This window comes from Callorhinus ursinus, unplaced genomic scaffold (assembly GCF_003265705.2).
Source record: "Callorhinus ursinus isolate GAN/ISIS: 27379988/994484 unplaced genomic scaffold, GSC_fseal_2.0 scaffold14, whole genome shotgun sequence".
Classification (NCBI taxonomy): domain Eukaryota; kingdom Metazoa; phylum Chordata; class Mammalia; order Carnivora; family Otariidae; genus Callorhinus; species Callorhinus ursinus.
Window position 1 is genome coordinate 44830887 of NW_027397076.1, and position 22344 is coordinate 44853230.

Genomic DNA, 22344 nt, shown 5'->3' on the forward strand with positions numbered 1-22344 from the left:
TGTGTGTGTGTGTGTGTGTGCGTGCGTGCATCAGAAAAACTTCACTTTCAAATTATTTGTTTTCTTTTATGGAAGAACACTACCCTGAACCATGGGACACCATGGGACACCTGAATGCTCTTCTGGGGAAGAATTAGAAATCAAGCCACCAATTACATAAGAAGGAAAAGGTATAAAGGAATAAGAACTGATTTTTGTGGGGATTTGACATCCAGAGGGCAGAACCAGAAAAAGCCGCATTAACTGAGGTAAGATTCTCCGGATATGAGAAACAGATGTATATGTACCAGAAAAGATGAGCTCCGATCACACACACAGACCAAATCAAATACTCTTGGTTAGAGTAGTATCGTGAAAACACAGCTCACGCTTATCCTGTTTTATTATTTGGAACATCTAAAAGACAGCACAGGTCTGAGAGCTCCAGGATCTACAGAGTGACGCTGGAGATCACTAGCAAGATCCAATGTGCCCATCTCCCTGGGCAGAGGTGGGGAGATCAGCAGTCACAGGGGCTGGGGCTAGACAGCTCACCTGGAGGACTGGGGGGTGACAACTTTATTTAGAAAAAACAAAGGCGGGAACTTGAACCTGCCCCTGTGCCTGAGAGGCCCAGAGGGCTCTGGATGGGGCCACATTTAGCCCACCTCCTCCCAAACTCCTCTGACTTGGGGAGCTCAGTACCTAGAGGAAGAATCCCACTGTGCCTTGACTTTTCCAAAAGTGCCCAAAGCTAAAGGCTCTATAAAAATAAAAATGCTCCAAGAACGGCCGCCTGTGAAAATTCAAAAATGCTGCTTCAGGCTACTCTACAGATATGGTTTCACTGAGTCGAAGAACCAAAATGCAAATGACCACTAGCCTGTACTTCTCCAAAGAGCCTACTGCCTGACTGGGTGCCATCTTTTTTCCAGAAAATTTATCTGTGTACAGACAGAGCCTTAGTGTTGTTTACATGAAGCATCCAAACATTTTGACAAATTAACTGTCATCTGCCAAGACAAAGTCCAGGACCTTCCTCAGGGAAGAAGTTGAGTACAATTAGGAGTTTAACAAAACATAGAAAACCACCTTAATTCAAATTAGCCTTCACCTTCCAACAGAGGAAAACAGAAGGCAGATACAAACACCTCAAAGGCCCTTAATCCTGAGGTCACAGTGTTAAAGGAAAGTTTCTAACAGGTCCTGGAAATGCCGGTGATATCAGAGGCATATCATTTGATACACAGCACTTCCATCTTCTCCAGAACCCCAATCTTTAGCTACAAACTTGTAATTTATTTAGTTAACATCCCTAAAATGCCCTTTCTTGGATGAGATAAATATAACAATATAGTCCATTCATGGAAAAGAACTATTGACTTTTATTATGGAAAAGCAGACCGGGTGACATGTACACTTGGATTTAATTACTCTTGTCAGCCATCCAATGACTTCAAGGATAAACTTGGAGGAAGCACCTCTGATGGATAAATGGAAGATCTCCAGCAGCTCCAATTCTCTGTAGCAGGCTCTGACCTCAATTCAGCTGAAGTCAGATTTTACCTTGGGTAGTGTTTTTATGAGTCTGTTTGAGGAATGAAGAATCAATTATTAAAACAAAAGATCTTAAACCTGGAATGAAAGATCACAAGTTAACATAGTGACTTTGGCTTTTATGTACTGTAGCCTGTTAAAGCTGGAAGAGTCCTCTGAAGTCACCTCATCCAGCTCTTTCATTTTACGGATGAGGGAGATGGAATCCAAAGAGCACGGGCGACTTGCCCAAGGTCACCTCTATCCTCAGAAATGCTCTATATGACAGTGACTTCAGTTTGAAATTTGCCAGTAAAATGCCATTCCCAGTGCACCCTTTCACTACTGGGACTAAAGGACCACCGGTACCAGCAAATTAGCTTCTCCTTTCTCTACTAAGATACCATGCTCAACACCTGATTTAACTGTTAAGGACATCTATTTACAACCGAGTTGTGTTCAAAATCTTTGTTAGAATTTGAACTACAGAAACAATATTAGAAACGATGGGTTGGTGCCAAAACAATTCATAGATATGTATTTAAATTATGATAAAACTGCAGTGCCATAGGTAATATGGAAAACAGCAATTGCAATTCTTGCAATTAACAATATAGAAAATGATAAAAGCAATCAATTCCAAAGTCAATTGTCCATTTTTAGTTATCTTGAATGTTGATGCTTAAAGAAAAGCAGTTTGAGTAAGTAGTCATTTAACAAGAATATACCGGGTACCATGAGATTGAGTGCCTGTCGCCAAGAAACTACACAAGCCTGGAAGGGACAAGAAAACAAAGAGAATGAGCCGGTTAGAGATACGCCCTAGGCGCTAAAGGAGCACAACTTCCTGGGGAGGTCAAGACAGCCCTTGCAGAGGAGGATGAGCCCTTGTTCATCAAAGGATGAGCAGGAGTTTGACAGAAAAATGGAGAAAGGAATGTTATCCCTGGAAGTAGAAAGAAACGTATTGTGGCTATTCAGATGAGAATTTGAGTACTCGCGGGGTCCAATGATTTCTCATTTCACTTAAGAATGTGAAGATTCCCTTTTGGCTTAATACAGATTTTTTTTTTAAGATTCATTTACTTATTTGAGAGAGAGACAAAGTGCCCTGGGGAGGGGCAGAGGAAGAGGGAGAAAGAATCCCATCCTGAGCAGACTCCCTGGGAAACGCAGAGCCCCAGTGCGGGGCTTGATCTCAAGACCCTGAGATCATGACCTGAGCTGAAATCAAGAGCTGGATGCTTAACGGACTGAGCCACCCAGTCGCTCCTTAATGCAGGTATTTCGCTAGCACTATTCATGCTCCTCAGTCACAATAAAGATTGTACTTAGCTATGAATGAAGGGGGGGCGGGGAGAAGAGGTTCCTGAGCAAGAACTGAAAAGAGGACAGGAAGATCCAGCTCAACGGCCACGTGTTTGTCATCCCTGTAGGACGCTGGGTTCTTGATGCATTTGTTTTTGAATCTTTTACAACACAGTGTGTGGCGTGTATTAGGTACTTAGCAAACATTTATTATTTGTTTGAGTGAAAAATCACAAAGTTCCGTAAAGAGATATCACTTTATAACCACAAGAACGACTGTAACAAAATCGACAGAGAATAACAAGTGTGAATATAAGAGAATATGGAGAAATTGAGCCCCTTCTACATTGCTGGTGGGAATGTAAAATGGTGCAGGTACTTTAGAGAACAGTCTGGCAGTTCCTCAAAAAGTTAAGCATAGAGTTACCAAATGACAATTCTACTTCTAGGCATATCCCCAGAAGAAATGAAAACACACCCACACAAAAATGTGTACCTCAATGTTCGCAGCAGCATTATTCATAATAACCAAAAAGTGAAAACAGCCCAAATGTCCATGAACTAATGAATGGATAAGTAAAATGTGATCTATCCGTTGTACAATAGGATATTATATGGCCAAAAAAGGATTAAGTACTGATACATATTATAACATGAATAAATTTTGAAAACATTACATTAAGTGAAAGAATCGAGTTAGATCAAAGATCAAATATAGCATAATTCCTTTTGCATGAAATATGCAGAATAGGTATAGTCACAGAGACAGAATATAGATTAGTGGTTGCCTAGGGATTGGGGGAAGTAGGGAGGGACTGCTTACAGGGTTCTTTTGGGGGTTATTGAAAATGTTTTAACTTCATCATGTAAGGGATTGTACAATTCTGCCAATATACTAAAAACCATGAACTGTAGACTTAAATTTTTTATTTTATTTTTTATTTTATTTACAGTATAATTAACATACACTGTTCTGTTAGTTTCAGGTGTAAAATATAGGGAATCAACAATAAGTATACTCTTAATCCCCTTCACCTATATCACCTATCCCCCTGCCACCTCTGCTCTGGTGCCCCCAGGTTTGTTCTCTATAGTTAAGAGTCTGTTTCTTTGTTTGTCTCTCTGTCTCTCTTTTTTTCCTTTGCTCATACATTTTGTTTCTTACATTCCACATATGAGTGAAATCATGGGGTATTTGTCTTTCTCTGACTCGTTCCACTTAGTCTTACACCCTCTAGATCCATCCATGTCATTGCAAATAGCAAGATTTTATTCTTTTTATGGCTAAATAATATTCGATTGTATGTATATACCACATCTTCCTTATCCATTCATCCATTGATGGACACTTGGGCTGCTTTCATAGTTTGGCTATTGTAAATAATGCTGTAACAAACATAGGGGTGTGTGTATCCCTCTGAATTAGTGTTTTGTCATTTTGAGGTAAATAACCAGTAAGTACAATTACTGGATTGTAGCGTAGATCTATTTTTAATTTTTTGAGGAACTTCCATACTGTCTTTCACAGTGGCTGCACCAATTTGCATTCCCTCCAACAGTGCACAAGGGTTCCTTTTTCTCCACATCCTCACCAACACTAATTATTTCTTGTTTTTGATTTTAGCCATTCTGACAGGTGTGAGGTGATATCTCGTTGTGGCTTTGATTTGCATTTCCCCGATGATCAGTTACGTTGAGTATCTTTTCATGTGCCCATTGGCATCTGGATGTCTTCTTTGGGAAAATGTCTACTGATAGACATCTTCTTTGGGAAAATGTCTTCTGCCCATTTTTTAGTTGGATTATTCATTTTTGGGGTGCTGGGTTTTATATGATTTTTATGTATTTTGGATACTAACCCTTTATCAGATATGTCATTTGCAAATATCTTCTCCCATTCAGTAGGTTGTCTTCTGGTTTTGTTGATTGTTTCCTTCACTGTGCAGAAGCTTTTTATTTTGATGGAGTCCTCATAGTTTGCTTTTGCTTTTGTTTCCCTTGCCTTAGGAGACACATCTAGAAAAATGTTACTATGGTCAATATCAGAGAAATTGCTGCCTGTGCTGCCTTCTAGGATTTTTATTGTTGGGTCCCGCATTTAGGTCTTTAATCTATTTTGAGTTTATTCTTGTGTATGGTGTAAGAAAGTGGCCCAGCTTCATTTTTTGCATATAGCTTTCCATTTTTCCCAACACCATTTGTTGAAGACACTGTCTTTTCCCCATTGTACATCCTTGACTCTTTTGTCAAAGATTAATTGACCATATAACCACCGGTTTATTTCTGGGCCCTCTATCCTGTTCTATTGATCTCTGTGTCTATTTTTGTGCCAGTACCATATTGTTGGGATTACTACATCTTTGTAGTGTAATTGAAATCTGGAATTGTGATATCTCCTGTTTTGTTCTTCTTTTTCAAGATTGCTTTGGCTATTTGGGGTCTTTTGTGGTTCCATACAAATTTTAGGATTGTTTGTTCTAGTTCTGTGAAAAATGCCATTGGTATTTTGATAGGGGTTCCATTAAATCTGTAGATTGCTTTGGATAGTAGGACATTTTAACAATATTTGTTCTTCCAATCCATGACATGGAATGTCTTTCCATTTGTTTGTGTCATCTGCAATTTTTTCATCAATGTTTTATAGTTTCTAGAATACAGGTCTTTCACCTCTTTGGTCAAATTTCTTTTTAGACATTTTACTTGGTGGAATTACAAGCGGGATTTTTCTTAATTACTCTTCCTATTGCTCCATCCTTAGTATATAAAAATGCAAGAGATTTCATTACATTGATTTTGTATCCTGCAACCTTACTGAATTCATTTATCAGCTCTAGTGGTGTTTTGGTGGAGTCTTTAGGGCTTTCTATATATGACATCATGTCATCTGCAACTTTGTTTCTTCTTGACCAATTTGGATGCCTTTTATTTCTCTTTCTTGTCTGACTGCTGTGGCTAAGACTTCCCGTACTATGTTAAATAAAAGTGGTGAGAGAGGACATCTTTGTCTTGTTCCTGACCTTAGGGGAAAACCTCTCAGTTTTTCACCATTGAGTATAGGTTGATGATACGTTTTTCATATACAGCCTTTATTATGAGGTATGTTCCCTCTAAACCTATTTTATTGAGAGTTATTATCATGAATGGATGTTGTACTTTTTCTGCATCTATTAAAATGATCATATGGTTTTTATTTTTTTCTCTTGTTGATGCAATGTATCACATTGATTGATTTGAGAATATTGAACTACCCGTGCATCCTCGGAATAAATCCCACTTGATCATGGTGAATGATTTTTTTTGATGTATTGTTAGATTTGGCTTACTAGTATTTTGTTGAGGATTTTTGCATCTATGTTCATCAGAGGTATTGGCCTGTAGTTCTAGGCAACCATACCTATGAAATTCCTTTATCCATTCATCCAACAAATATTGTTTAAGCCCCTACTTTCTGCCAGGCACTGTTAGAGGCCAGTACAAAATAAAGAAGACAAGTGTCTACCTTTAAGACATTTATATTGGGGGCTGGGGAGGATGATAAGCAAAAAAAAAAAAAAATCGAAGGACTGGATAAACATAGTGAATTGAAAACCAGCGTTTATAAATGCCCCTCTCTCTTAAATCCCAATAAGGTGACTGACAAGGACTAAAAAAGTATAAAAGCAGAGGCAAAGATAACAGATAGGAAATAATCCCAGACAAGGCATGACAACAAAATGTTCTAATACAGAAAGCAGATAGACAAATGGTATTTTGACATATCCAGTGGGAAATCACTAAAAATTTTTAAGCAAGTAGAGTGACTTGAATTAATAATGAGACTGTTACTCTCACTGTTCTGCAGGATGGGTAATGAAGCAAGAGGACAGAAGTCAGGAGAACAATTAGGTTGGCTATTACCATAGTCTAAGTAAGTGAAGATACCACTTGAGCAGTGAAAACAGAAAAAAAAATGGGATTGGATTTGGGATCTGTCTTGAAGATAGAACCAGTGGGACTTGCTGACAGACTGGCACGAGGAGAGATAGGAATCAAAAATGACCTCTACATATTTTAGTTAAGCACATAGGTAAATGTATCATTTACTCAAATGAACATGGAGTGGCATGGAAGAGGAAAGACTTGGAGATGGGTGCAAGGATTTGGGAATCAAGCATTTTGAACATGTTAAGTCTTATAAGCTTCTAAGACATCCAAATGCCCAAAATGAGTATCGAGTAAAAACTGTATGTGAAGTTGGACTGGAGATACAGATTTGGAAGTCAACAGCACAAATGTGTTGCAAGTCATGGAACTAAGAGGAGAAGAGCGCCCAGATCTGAGCCCTAAAGCATTTAAAAGTGAGCCATAGGCTCCAGCATTTTGCTGGACATTTTTGTTCTTTAAGTTTGCTTGTGATGTATTTCACCCTACAGAAGTTTTAGATTCTCTTCTCATGTTTCTGCTTTCCATGCCACGTAAGAAAGGCTTTCTCCACTCAACATAATAAAATTATTCTCTTACACACCCTTCTAATATCAATCGTACATATATCTTTAGCATAGCAGATGGCCTAAAGATTTGAACAGAAGCAAAATGCAATAAGCTGTGGCAATCACAGAACTCACCTCAGTTGCTTCTTGTCTTTCCAGGATCCCTGACCTTTGTTTTCTGATGTCCAGCATCTTGAAAACCAACCCACATATGTTGATAGCACATTTAATATAAATGAGGATATACTAAATAATTTATATAGAAAAATTTCATTGTGATACAAATAAAATATGCATACATAAATACATACATACTGATAAATGTGCACATAATTTACCAGGTCATGAAAAATGAACTGGAATGATATATACCGAACAATTAACAGTGGTTACCCTCACAAGTGGAGGAATAAAGGTAAAGTAGAGATCACTTTCCATGTTACTGTATGCACACTTTCAGTGTTTCAATTTCTAAAGTGTTCATATATTACCTTTATAAATTGATAAAAACGTTAATAAGAACATCTTGAATCACTACCTCTAGCTACCCCCTTCTATTCAATGAACTGCGTTGAAGAAGAGGTGTTTGTCTGCAACCGACTAGCTCACATATCAGTTCAACTGACATTGTTTCCTCCACGTTGTGATTTCCCATTAAGTCTTCCTACACTGTGTCTGTCTCCCATGTTTTGAAAAGCTAATCATTTAATTCAGATAATATGAGGAAGACAATTTAAATCAACAAGTGTATACCTTAAATTCGGCTTAAGGAAAAAAAACTGCACCAACTATAATTTGAAATACAGCCATGGCTATTACCATCCCCTCTGAAACTTTCTTGCTGGTAGAAAAGCTGTTTTGTCTCCAGAGAAAATAGGGAGGCTGTCAAGCAATTCCACCACATGGTAGAAGCCATCCCTACCATCTCTAAAAATCTGATTTCTTCTTTTGAATACCGTATTTAAGTTAGATGATAGGTTTTGCTTTGTAAATTGATGGAGAAAATTCTTGTGCAATCAAATGTCAATCTTGTTTCCAGAGCTTAGGACCCAAAATGTAAATTCTACTATGTATTTTGAATGCACTTAGAATAAAAGAGCTCAGCAAGAGAGATGAGTCTGGATATAAAGAAATGCTTCTTAACGGGTCTCCAAGTGGGGTGTCAATCCCTCAGGTATTTTGAACCCCAAGTGATAAAGGAAAACTATTTCTCTACTCACAACACTTCGGACACAAATTCCACACCAAGCAATTCTCCAGTTCTCTGCAGACACCAACTGGGTGCCCTATTTAATTAAACTCAGACACTGACTACCCTGAGTTACCACAGACCCCACAGGTTAATGGCTCAGTCCCATAAGGTGCCCTTAACTTCAGATGACAATCTCAAGTAGTGGTTCCTGGGTTCCCCACACTTCTGTCTGATTTGTCTACAAATCACAGGTACCCACACCCCTCCTCAGGTTCAATAATTTGCTCTACTGGCTCACAGAGCTCAGGGACACACATCACTTATATTTACTGGCTTATTGTAAATGATATTGCAAAGTATACAAATGAACGGCCAGATGAAGAGGTACAACAGGGCAAAGTCTGGAAGAGTCTTGTGTGCAGGAGCTTCTGCTCCCGTGGCGCTGGGGTGTACCAGAACATGGATATTTTCACCAACCTGGAAGCTCTCCTAATCCCACAGACCAGGCATTTTTATGGGAGTTTTATTACATAGCCATGATCAATTATTAAACTCAATCTCCAGGCCTCCATCCTCCCCAGAGGATGAGGAGTGAGCTGAAAGTTCCAAGCTTCTAATCATGACTTGGTCTTGGGTGACCAGCCTCCATCCTAAAGCTATCCAGGAACCCACCAAGGGTCACCTCATTAGAACAAAGACATTCCTATCATCCAGGAATTTCCAAGGGATTTAGAGCTCTGTGTAAAATGTTCTTATCATGCCTGTCACTCAGTCAATCAGAAGGATTTTAGGAGCTCTGTATAAGAGCTAGAGGCAAAGATCAAATATATATTTATTAGGTCACAGAGGGGCCACCACGTAATAATAAGATACATCGAATTTTTTCTTTCTATAGCAAAGAGATGGTACAGATGTTCTCTGGAGGTCCCTTCAATCTTTAGGTTTCCTTTAAACCTATCATGTATTTTGTATTCCTATAAACACAAGCATGCCATGCATGCATACATTGATGTCTGACTTTTGACTTTCAAACTACTTTAGATCTTGAGCAGATGGATAAACTTTCAAAAGTACCAGAACTTTAGCTGTCAGGACTGTGGGAGAAAATAGAATTTAATACTCTAAGCTTCAATTGGCTAACATGTGAAAGCACCCAGAACGATACCCAGAAGCTGGCAGAAGCCAAAGGTAATATTCAAAATATTTTACATCCAGTATAGCATCATCACCCACCAATCAGAACAAGCACCAGCTATAACCCTTTAATAGAAATATACCATAGCAAACTGGCAAAATTATCAGTGCTAATAAAAGCTCAATAAATGTTTGGATTGTTTTCCTTACATGTGCCTTTGTTTACAGAGAGTTTGTCAAACTAGAATTAATATTTATAGAACATTATTATCACAGTATATATGCCTTCTTGAGTTATATAATTGTATTTACATTTTATTCATTAATCTCTTATTGATACTGGAGGACTACAGAAAGCCAAGTCCCAAGATCATGGAAATAGGAGAAATAAGATCTCTCTCTTGAGAGTCAGACAATGAAATCAATTTTTACCAGGAGAAGTCATCAGCCATAATAGATGAAAAACTTCCCCAAATTAAGTAATCTGAGGACCTCAAAGCAAAGTTTATTATCATATGAAAGGTGTGGAATACCTAAAATCCAGAGAGACAGAAAGAGAGAGAGAGAGAAAAGGAAGAGAGAGAGAAACAACAGAAAATATGAAGAACCACCCCCTGGAAAAAGAAAAGGAGAAGCTGACTTCAACTAGGACGCCCTGGCCAGCACACTGGAAGTATATGGGGCCAAGGTCAAGGCTACCCCTGGAATCAGGGAGACTCAGAAAAGATATTGCTAAAGGATTTTTCCTGAGATAACTAAATTGCTTTCATTTTGACCTACGTACTGATTTGGTAAGGAATAGAGAAAGCTGATCTGCTCCCAACGCACTAAGAAGACAGCTCATACTGGTTCCTGTGAAGTTCTCTCTCACTGTAAATTAGTACATTGACATTTTGGTGCCTGAATCAGCCCCATGTGCATTTTAACTAGTACGAGTCAGCCACTGGGCCCTGATGACCTCCCAGTACTCATGAGAGAGATAGGAGGTAGGGCCCAGGGCTAGAGATGACGAGATGTAGGTCACACAGGCCTGGGTTCAAATGCCAGTCCTGCCTTTGTAAGGCAATGTGTGATTTTAAGCAACCTTTAACTTCCCTAAGCCTTGTTTTAAACATTGATAAAGTGTGTATAATAATTCCTACCATGCGGGGTGATCAAATGTCGTAAGGTTTGTGAAGTGCTTTGTCATCATTAACAATGAGTCCCTGGGCTTTCAGAGCAGGAGGACATATCCCTGTGACCAGCACCGCAACTGCTCCACCCTGTAGGCCCCACCCACATAACCCTTTTATCTGTCATCTCCAAATGTCTACAAACGTACTGAGTTACTCTGCCTCCTTGCTGGACTCAACTCACATTCCTGCCCCCCTGTCTCTCTCACAATGGGTTTGCTTTGTTTCCTTGAATTGTTTTAAAATTGTGAGAAAACAACCACACCCCATGAATGAGGAAGTTACAACACACCTGTAGAGTTTTTATCATGCATCTAATGATACAACCATTGTTACTGCCAGCATAGTGATCATTTAGAAATGGAGAGGCGTATACATGACACATAGCCATATTAATATTGGCATTTGCTTAATTTGATTCTCATGGAAAACCGTGCCGTCTTATTACTGCCCCTTCATTTCTAGATTTTAAAAAAGAAAAAAATGAATGCTCATAAAGCTTAAGTGACTTACGAAGAAATGCACAGTCAGAAGGGAAACAGAGATCCTAAGATGTTTCCCATGTGTTTTTGACAATACCACACACACACACACACACACACACACACACACACACACACACACACCAATTAGTTGGTGTGAGTCTAAAGCTACTGTATGAATCTCAGTAACATTTGACAGGAGAGATCAATCGGCAAAAAAGGAACCAGGATAGATATTGAACAGAGCAAGAGAAGAGAAATTGAGTCAATACCACACAAATGTTAAGATCCTACAAGGTGGGGCAGCTGGGGGCACACTTCTCTCATTCCCAATCATTCCATCTAGAGGAAGGGAGCTCAAGAGTTAACGCAGACTCTCTCTGCCCTGTATTCACTCTGTCCTGGGTAGCTGGAGTGATGGATCTGGCTGGTAATTTGAGGAGATTTAACAGGGCATGCTCTGCTCAGCTCTGTCCTGTTTCTTGGTCGGAAAGGGGATCCGTGAGGAAGTCGGTGCTCTGCGCTGTTTTCCCAAGGCTGCCACGACCACAGGAGACACTCCCTCCAATACCCGGGCTCAGTCACCGGGCATCTTTGGCTCTCACACCAAGTCATATATTCTAACTCTGCCTTTATAGGTAATCGAGGTGATTATTTGGCCTCCCTTGCTTCCTTTGTTTTATTCTTCATTTAACCAAAACTCAGGCAGAAAGAAGAATGCTCTTTATTGGACTGCTCGATCACCCCTAAGTATAAATTCTGGTATTAGCAATGTTCTGGTGGACAAGCTGGTGATCTACCTGGTAATCTGAGACAAATCACTTAATCTCTCTGAGCCTCAGTTTCAACATCTCTAAAGTACATGAAACAAAAATATATATATATATATATACATATACATGTATATATATATATGTAAAGAATAAGTATAAAGTGTAAGAATATATATGCACACACACAAATTCTCAAACTCTCAAACTGAATCAAGCATCAGAATCACCCGGAGGGTTTGCTAAAACTCAAATTGCCCAAGCCCCACTCCTCCCCTTCCACCCTGTTTCTGATTCAGCAGATGAGGCCAGAATGTGCCGAAGCTTCTGAACTAGGAGCCACACTTTGAGAATCATTGAAATTCCACATACATACATGCACACACAAACACGCACACAGATATCTTATGAATACAGCACCTGCCCCAGGGGATGCTCTCAGTAATATACTGATGCTGCCATTTTTGTTCTGTTGTTCCAAGAAAAAAAACTACTTTAAGGGAGTGGTTCTCAAACTGGGGTGATTTTGTGTGTGCAACATATAAACACCTGCAAGGACATTTGTGATATTTTTTACTGTCATAAATTGGGGGGTGGGGAGGACTGCTACTAGCATCTACTATCTATTGAGAAGAGGCCAGGGATTCTGCTAAATATCCTACAGTGCAAAGAGCAGTCCCCACAACAAGGAATTATCTGGTTCAAACGTCAGTAGTACCAAGATTGAGAAATCCAGCTTCAAGTCCTCTCCAAAACCCTCTGTCTTTAATTCAAGCATCTATGCCCACCTATTTTTTCATCACACAAGCTTTTCTTACTAATTCATAGATACTTGACCCATTAGAAACCCATTAGACCAAAGGGAAACAACTTGTGGAACAAGGGAAAGGAAGCTTAAGTTTATTTTATCACATTATATCAGATACGTCAGTAGAAGAAAGGTTTTGACAAAGGATAAGAAGGAAGAGTAAGTTCTGGAACCGTGGTGTGTAGGGGAAGAGGTTTCTTTAAGACAGAACTAGAAATGTGGGGATAAAGACTTATACATATGTCAGACAGGTATAAAATCATTGTTTAAATATAGGCATATAAAACAAATTATGTACAAGTTGCTTGCTCATTAAACTTTTAGACTTGGAATGTTTAGAAATGGTAAGAGCTAAGGACAAATCTTTTTCTCCCTGAAATTTTCCTGAGTTTTTGCTATCAGCAAATCAACAAGACACAATTTTAGTAGTCAGCAGTTTTAAGAATATGGTGTAGTTTGTACTTTTTCTCATCTACTTGGGAATATTAGATGGGCCTTCCAACATAATTCTTTTGAATGATCTTTTCTCGCACACAGAAAAACCGATTGGAAAAAAATCCAGTATTTTAGGGTCCCGGTTTCAGCACATGTGTTTTGCCCCTCCCTCTGTCGTGACCTCTCTGAGCCTCCGTTTCCTTATTAGTACAGAGCACAAGGTTCAGAAATTACAAACTAGCAGTGCATGGGCCTAGGTTCAGGATGCGCTGAAAACCCAGGGAAGTCCTTGAGTCGGGCCAACTCAGGTATTTACTGGCATGAGGCCTCCTTAGCCCCCTGGGAGAAACAATGACCAGTTAGGACTGATGCTGGACCCAGGACTCTGACCCACAAGCCATCAAGAAATAATCTCCTGGTTGCTTTCCATGAGCCAAACGACCTCACTGGAGGGAAGAGAAAGTTCAGGAAGCAATCTTGGTTTGGAGCTATTGTCTGCCAGTAATTAAAGAACTTTGACAGGAGAAAGGCACACTCAATTTCAAATTGCCTAATATTATACCCCCAGGAAAATCTGCAGGCTCCCTAAAGAGAAAGGAGCAGAATAAATTAAGAGAGGGGCCCGGGTTGGTTGGTTGGTTGGTTGGTTGGTTGTTGCTGTTTTAAGTATGACCAACTGAGACTCAGTAAAAAGGGAGAGCAAACTGACTTAATTTTGTGACCCAATACCAGGCTCTACCAGACTGGGGCAGGTCTCACACAGGTGAAAACAGGAGGGCTAGTTCACATCCAGGAAAGGGCCCAGACTGAGATCCCTTACGTGGTCTCCAAATTCATCTTAAGGTATAATCAGTGTATGCGTTACATTAAAAGTGTTCGTTTATCGAAAGTAGATTTTGGACATGTTGCCCAGTTCCTTTGGTCTTATTTTGCTATTTCTTCATTTCTTAACATAGGAGGGGCCTTAAAAAATTGACCCGAGGCCTCGCTCAACCTCTGGGCAAGGCCGTTTGGAGTTAAGACACTGAAGCCGAGCCAAGGAACAGCTGAGGGACCCAAGTGCTAAAGCAGCGCGTGCGCGGACTCGGGCCTGGAAGAGCAGCCCCTCCGGGGAGAAAGCGAACAACACCCTGCGCGGCCCTGGAGGATGAAATAGGAACCGGGCTGCGGGAGGCCGGGCCCTGCTAACCGCCACCCTCGTCACCGCTGCGGCAGGCCGAACCGTGCGGGGCCCGCGCCCGGTCCCGGCGGCCTCCAGAGTGGGATCCGGCAGAGCGGCGAGGAGCTGTGGGACACGGGTGAGGACCAACTCCCCCTGCACGGTTGCTCCTCCACCCTGCCCTGCACCAGAGCCGCAGGGCTGCCGAAAAACCCCGCGAGGGTCCCCAGCTTGCTTCTTCCCCGGGGCAGTGGGCAGAGCCGAGAACGCTGACCTGGGCAGTTGTGGTGAGGAGAAACCACACCACCAAACAAATATGAAGGATAAAATAGACAGTAGTGTAATAAAGAATGGAATAGAAGAAATAAATGGCAGAATGGAAATCCAGGGGACAAATCAGAGATCCGAAAGAACCGACTGTGGAGACCTCCCAAAAGGGAGAAGGAAAGGACAACGAAGTAAAAAAATGTCAAGTAAAAGCTCACAAAAATGGAGGCTAGAAATACAAGGGCTAATATCCAAGTAATAGGAATCCTGGACAAAGGAAAATATGAAAATAAAGAGATCTCTCTATATCTGTCTATGGTTGAAATCTCAAGGATCAAAATTTTAAGGTGATTAGAAATATTTGAAAAAAATAATGAAAATACATTTTCTGGCATTTAAAAAAAAAAAAAGGATTCTCAGAGTCCATAGTCTCTCATGGTTCATCTCTCCCTCGGAAAAACAAACTGAGGGTTCTAGAGGGGAGGGGGCTGGGGGATGTGTTAGCCTGGTGATGGGTATTAAGGAGGGGACGTCCTGCATGGAGCATTGGGTGTTACAGGAAAACAAAGAATCGTGGATCACTACATCAAAAACTAATGATGTATTGTATGGTGACTAACATAACATAATAAAACAAAATTAAAAAAAAAAAAGGAAAAGGCTGTAGATTGAAGGTGCCAGAAATTACCACAGAGGAGAGAGAAGAAAAACCTCACACTTAGCGCAATTTAAGAATGTCAAAAGCACAGAGAAAATTCTAAATCTTAGAGGAAAAAAGAGTAATCAACATAAAAAAGGAACAAGAAAAATCGGACACAAGACAGTGGAGTAATATTACCCACTTCAAGTCTTCCCAATACACAAGCATAGTTTAATATTGGAAAATCCATAAGTATAATTTACAACATTAATGAATTAAAGGAGAAATACCATGTGACCATCTTAAAAATGCAGAAAAATTATTTTATAAAATCCAACATCGATCCATAATTTTATAAAATTCAACATCGATCCACACTCTTGACCTGATAAAGAGATCAAAAACCTAGAGCAAATGCTACCCTAATGGAAACCTTAGTGCGTTAGAAACACGGCTCCTGGGACTCTGGCCCTGATAGGCCTGGCTACCCCAGACGGGGTGGGGGGGGGTTATTTTTGGAGCATGGGCCTCTTTTAGGAAATCCCCTAAGGTGGCCCTGTCCCTTCTCTCCTCCTCACCTCTCCGGAAGCCAATTCCTAGGTCATGAAGTCTTGGTGGAACCTGCCTTCCCTCACATTCATTACCTGGGGGTGATGATAGGAGGTTCTGGGGAAGTCAGGAGGGTCTTCAGAGAGCCAGTCCAGGACACCTGTGGGGCCACACTGGGGACCTGGGGGCCTGAATGATTGCGCAGGTGCATCACTTGGCAGAAATGCTGCTGCTCAAACTTCAGTCCCTGAGGACACTGGAATGACTTTCAAGTATCAGGCTTGCCTTTGTTTTTTATCTTGTCATTACCTTTCTTTCTAAGAAAGCCTAAGAAATCCGAGTGCAAGACGTAGAACTGTAGGAAAGAAGGCGGATTCATTATATTTGGGATGGTACACTGGGCTCTAACCTTGTAAAGAGATGACTCTTTTCTCTGTATAGCAGCTGAGGTACCATCTGTTCTGATGCTGGAGAGCGTACACTGTAAAGCAGAAGCTACAAGGGGAAAACGCTGTCCCCGGGAGTTTACAGTCTGTGTTTAATTTGAAATACCACGGAAGAGGCATTTAAATCTCAGAAGGCTGGGGTCTGCTAAACTATTTCCTTTGTTCATTTTTTTTTTCCATAATTATAAGGCTTTTAGGACTGGCTAAGATATTAAAAAAAAAAAACAGCATTCACCATCTATGTTATTAAATGCCATATTTATTTTATAAGACAAAATTTCCATTATCGGGCCAGTGTGTATTAAGAGAAAGAGAAAGAGAGAAAAGGCACTCAGGATCTCTCTAAAGAGACATCTAGAATTTGGCACTACTTACCATCGAAGTGCTCCAAGTTTTTAATTTCCACAGTTAAGTTGCATTATATTTTTCTAGGGACATCGTTTGGGGACAAAAATTCTAAGTCTGCAAAGCAGAATAGACTGAGTGGGGAATTTAACAGCATGGCAACTGGATGAGGTATTATTTCATATATTTGAAAGTTTAAAGGGGGGGAAAAAGGCTTGGAACAAAGAAAAACACCACAGATGTTATTCAGGCACAACTGAGGTGACATTTAAACTTTCTATTAAAGAAGGAGTGGATTTTCACCAGATAGACAGGGGGTGGGGAGGGAGAATGTTCAGGACGAGAGGGCCCCATGCACAGAGGAACACAGCACAAAAAGACATTGTGTTCAGGGACCAGTAGGTGGTACAGTGCAACAGATGCACAGATGCTCAGATAATCAGAGAGGGGGTGAGGCTGGAGAGGTGGGGGGGGCGAGGAGGGGGCATGTCATAAGAAACCACAGATTCCCCATTTATCATTCAAGGACTTTTCTGCTGCTTGTGAACAAAGACCCAATTCCAACTGGCCTAAGGCCAAAGAAGGGGAATTTATTGTTTCACAAAACAGAAAGATCTGGGTATAGGCTTCAGGCACAGCCAGGTTCAGGGTCCAAATGAGGTCATGAAGGATCAGGTTCTTCTCAACCTTCTGCTGGGTTGGCTTCATTCTTAGACTCCACATGGAAATTTTCAGCTTCGGTTCCAGAATTACACCCCAGGGCCCAGACTAGGGTAAGGGGAGGAAGGAACAAAATTTAAGGGGGAACCCGAAACCTCAGTAATCCAGATAAGCAATATTTTAATGCAATCGTTTTAAAATTCAAAATGAAAGCAAAGAAATCTGTGATGAGCAAAGTATCAAAATATTAAATAAAGACAAGATCGGTATTACTGATTTTTCCTTTGGCCTCAGGCTCCACTATGGCTCCAATTTTAAATAAAGGCAGAATCAGTAATGATGCTACTGATACTAAAAAAGTGAATGGATCCTGGAGGGGAGGACAGAAGTTGATGTCCACCGCATCATGATTAGAAGTCTTAACTTTATTTATCTTTATCTTTATTGCCTATCTTTAGAGGCAATGGGTAATCAGGGAAGAATCCAAATCAGGCAAGAGGCATAAAGATAATGAGTGGAAGGAGGTGATGAAAGGATTGGAGGAAGGAAATTCTGGGACAGGAGTTAGGAGACTATTTGCCCAAGCAAGATAGGTAAAACAGAGGCATCAAGCAGGGCCGGGTGGGGATGGAAGGAGGGAATGCTGGAGACATGAGGGACAGAACTGAGAGGTAATTAAGAATAGAAAGCAGAAATCGGAGAAATGATAAATGTTTACTAGTCAAGGGTAGTTCTCTGGTTCCTGACCCCAGTAGCTAGCTGGAGAGTAACGCAATAATCGAGATTAAGAATTTAGGATATGGGCAGTTTTGTGATTGGCCCAAAGGAGGCAGGGGTAAGGAAGAGATGCAGTTCTAGACAGACCGACTCTGAGGCGGCAATATCCAGCAGACAAAAGGATCCCAATCTCATGAGCGGTCTGGACCAGAGAAGTGGCTTTGGAAAGTATTAGCCTATGTAAGGGACAGTTAAATCATGGGAAGCTCGCCAAGTCTGCCCAAGGGGTGTGTACAGAGGAAGGAGAGAAGACTGAGGATGGAATCCATGTCATTGGGAGTTCTCGCTAGTGCAGTTTTTAAAAAAAATAACCCTGGCCTTAAAATCTTCCTTACTGATGTTACAATTCCCAGAATTTTTGTTTTTAACTCCCAGAATTTTCATATTACTCCTGCCTTGGATTAAGTTGCTAAAAGCATTTTGACATAATACAAGTGCTCTCTACATAACTTCGGACTTTACCAATACAAGTTAACATAGCTAGGGTAGCCACTGAGGGAACAGACACAGAGCACCCGACTTCCAAGTGGAAGAGGGGAAGCTGGAATGAGAAAACTCATGCTACCTATTGGGTTGTGACCGCCTTCGATGAGCTGTGTTCATAATTAATTTTCTCAGATTGGGCCTGAAAGCATTAGAGAGTATTAAAAGTTCTCTCATGGACCTTTTGTACACTCCATGATATCTGATTAAATTGGAGAGTTAAGAGAAACAGAAACAAGAAATGCGAAGAAAGAAAGGAACTCAGGGGGTCTGGGGTCTGGGGCCATGGTAGGGCCTGTGCTCTTTGCTATCTCCCTCCAAGTTAGGATGGAAAACCATCAGTCATCTCCGGAGGCCCCACATTGGTGCCCACTGTAGGAGAAACACACGAACGCATCACCTGACTCAGAGAGGCAGACGGCAGGACCCTTGCTCTCCTCCCTGTCTTTGAACACAGGGACAGCAAAGTAAAGAAGGTGTCTGAAATATTCGAGAAATATTTCCACCAGGAAACGCATGATTCAATAACGGGCCTCGGTGTAACTTCTTAAAAAGCCCAGTGATCTACAACAAGGAGACAGATTACTTTCATTTGCAGCTGAGGTCTGAATCATTATTTTTTAAAGGGTGTGGTTTGGTGGAATTTAAAAAATCTCTTGTTATTCTAAAACTTTAGCCGGGTTTTTAATTGAGACACCCATGTCGGTTGAAAAATGTGGCATATTTCCATAGAAATAAATAGCAAAGCAAAATCTTAATTTTAAGCCATTTTAATCACTTTCCCAGACACGCTGGTAATTAGTTCTGGTTGACACCACTGAAGCGCTTCCCAGCAGCACTGAATATATTCGTATCAATTGAAGTTTTCCCTCATGCAGAAAGATGAGATGCCCAGGATAAAGCTGGGAGTGGGCAAACCACATTTTTCATCAGTGCCTAATAATTAGCAGAAATTCATTACTCTATGTTTGTTTGAGACTGAACAATATCAGCCTGTAATTACTGGTAGCTTAGGGCAAGGTAAATATTTGATGTGATGCTGGTAAATCAGTTTTTAGTGATACAAGGAGTTAGCTGATCATGTATTTCTTGAGCCTTTAATAAGATTGGAAGTATTAACCACAAAGGTGAGGCTGAAACCCCCCCCTCCATCTGTTGTGCCTTCATGCTTCAAATAAAAGGAAAGACAATGCCTGTGGAACACCAAGCTAATGAACCCCCCGGGGCGGGGGGTGGGGAGCGGAACCAGGGCTGTCTACTTGGGTTAAAAACAGGAAATTGCTTTTAGCAAATTCCATGCTGGAAAAATGGCTACATGGCCTTATCACTAAAGTCCTATTTACTGTTACAAGGCTAAGCTTTGGTCTAGTTTTGATTTAAATCTTTAAATTTGGGGCGCCTGGGTGGCTCAGTTGGTTAAGCGACTGCCTTCGGCTCAGGTCATGATCCTGGAGTCCCGGGATCGAGTCCCGCATCGGGCTCCCTGCTTGGCGGGGAGTCTGCTTCTCCCTCTGACCCTCTTCCCTCTCGTGCTCTCTATCTCTCATTCTCTCTCTCTCAAATAAATAAATAAAATCTTTAAAAAAATAAATAAATCTTTAAATTTTTTTTTTTTTTTTTTGAGTCTGAGTGCCTGACACTAGGAGCAAATTTAAGCTTTCCTGGTTGGCTTACTGGATATTTTTTAAGTCTTAAAGTTAAGCAATATTCTTTATGTCAAAACATAGCAGTAAGTTCTATACAATCTTCTCCAGGGGTAAATATAAAGGAGCCAATAAAAAGCGCATGGGACTTTGTAATGGTCAAAACATGAATACCTACACGCCTTGCATTTATCCCACTACAGCTCAATGAGGTCGGCAGAGCCACTGGCACTATCTCCATTTGAAAAATGAGAAAATGGAGTCTTGGCAAGACTAAAGCACTGATGAGAGGTCACAGTTCCAGTCAGTGGTGGAGTCAGGCTGAGCGCAGACCATCTCACACTAGTTTGGGACTCTTTCTGTGGCCCAACATTTACCTCTGGGTCAGTGTCAAGACCAACCCAGCAGTGGTGGCTTCAGAATCAGAGGTGACTGCCTCTCTCAAGGCTTAGGAACACTGGCAGTGCATTGCACAACACAAGGGGGCACCGTGCAAATAGCTTCCCAGAGCACAGCTTCCCAGAATACCATGTAAATACCCAGCTAACTGAATAAGGGGGTGAACCAGAGAAAAGCGTGAGTTGGAAAACAGACTTGGTGGACATCACTTTAAGCCTCTTGAGCACAGAGATACTATTTCTCTCTTCTTTGTAACCCACAACCTAACGCAGTATCCAAGTAGCAGAGGCTCAGTAACTATGTGTCTTGTTCATGTGCCCAGCTGAGAGGAATGGGCAAGGGAGAGGCAGAGGAATTCCATAGGGCCTACTGATCCATTCTCAAACCCACATCACATTACTCCTACAATGAAGTTCCAATCAAAAACCTCTCCTCTACTCAGAAATCATCAAGGGCTCCATATTGCCTACCATTGGCCTGGCATTCACAGCCCTCATCAATAACCCCTCTCACCCCTAAGATCGATCCAGAATGGATTATTATTTCCAGAACATGCCCTAGTAGTTCTCACTTCTGTAAAACTAGCTCACCCTGCCCCTGTTGATTCTCCCTTTGAAGTACCTATCTGTTCCAACTCACCTCAAAGACTGTCTCCCCCATGAAGACATTTCTGGTTCTACCAACTGAAAAAGATATCATTCTCCCCTGCACATTCATGGCCAAAGCTTTCTAGATCTATCCTCTTAATCTGCCTTAAACAGGTTGAAGCAGATGAAATTATCAATATTCATCTGCTTCAACTGAAAATTATCACTTTTCCCAAGTTCAAAAACTTCCGGGGGAATGGAACCATATGTGCTCTTGGTCAGTGTCCTCCACAATGCCTGGCATGAAAAAAATGAACAATAATTTCCAGGCAACAAAAAAGTCACTGGTTGCTCCTTAAACTCTTCCATTTCCTTGTACAGTATATTTATTCTGTAAGGTGTATCAGGCCCTAGCAACCTACTGTCCCCATTTCTTCCTTTCTCTTTCTCTCTCAACATTGAATCTATTCTAGAAATGCCAACTGCATGGTAGATCCTGAACTGAAGCTAAAGAGAGTTGATTATCACATCTAACCACAGCCTGTAGAAATAAATATGAGGTTGATATTTCATTTGTTCTTCTATCCAGCTGACATGCACTGAGGATTGTCACTTTGCCAAACACTTGGAGACACAGCTAAAATATTTGGTCTGTCTTCCAACCACAGTCCAGTGGGGAAGACAAGCAAGAGAGCTAATGATTGCCATAGAATGTGGCAGATACAGTGAAAGGGGTACACAAGGTCCTATGGGGGTATAGAGGATGGGCTCCTGATTCACTCCGTTGGTGGGAAGAGGAGGGAAAGTCAAAGAAGGTTTCCCAAAGACAGTGATTGACTCCTGAGATATAACTTTACTGGGTGGAACAAAATGGGGAAATGTTTCTAGGAAAAAAGGATCTTCAAGAGCAGAGACCTGCATCAAAATACCCATTTTGTAGAGCTACTGTATGACCCAGCAATTTCACTACTGAGTATTTACCCCAAAGATACAAATGTAGTGATCTAAATGGGTATGTGCACCCCAATGTTTATAGCAGCAACGTCCACAATAGCCGAACTATGGAAAGAGCCAAGATATCCATCAACAGATGAATGGATAAAG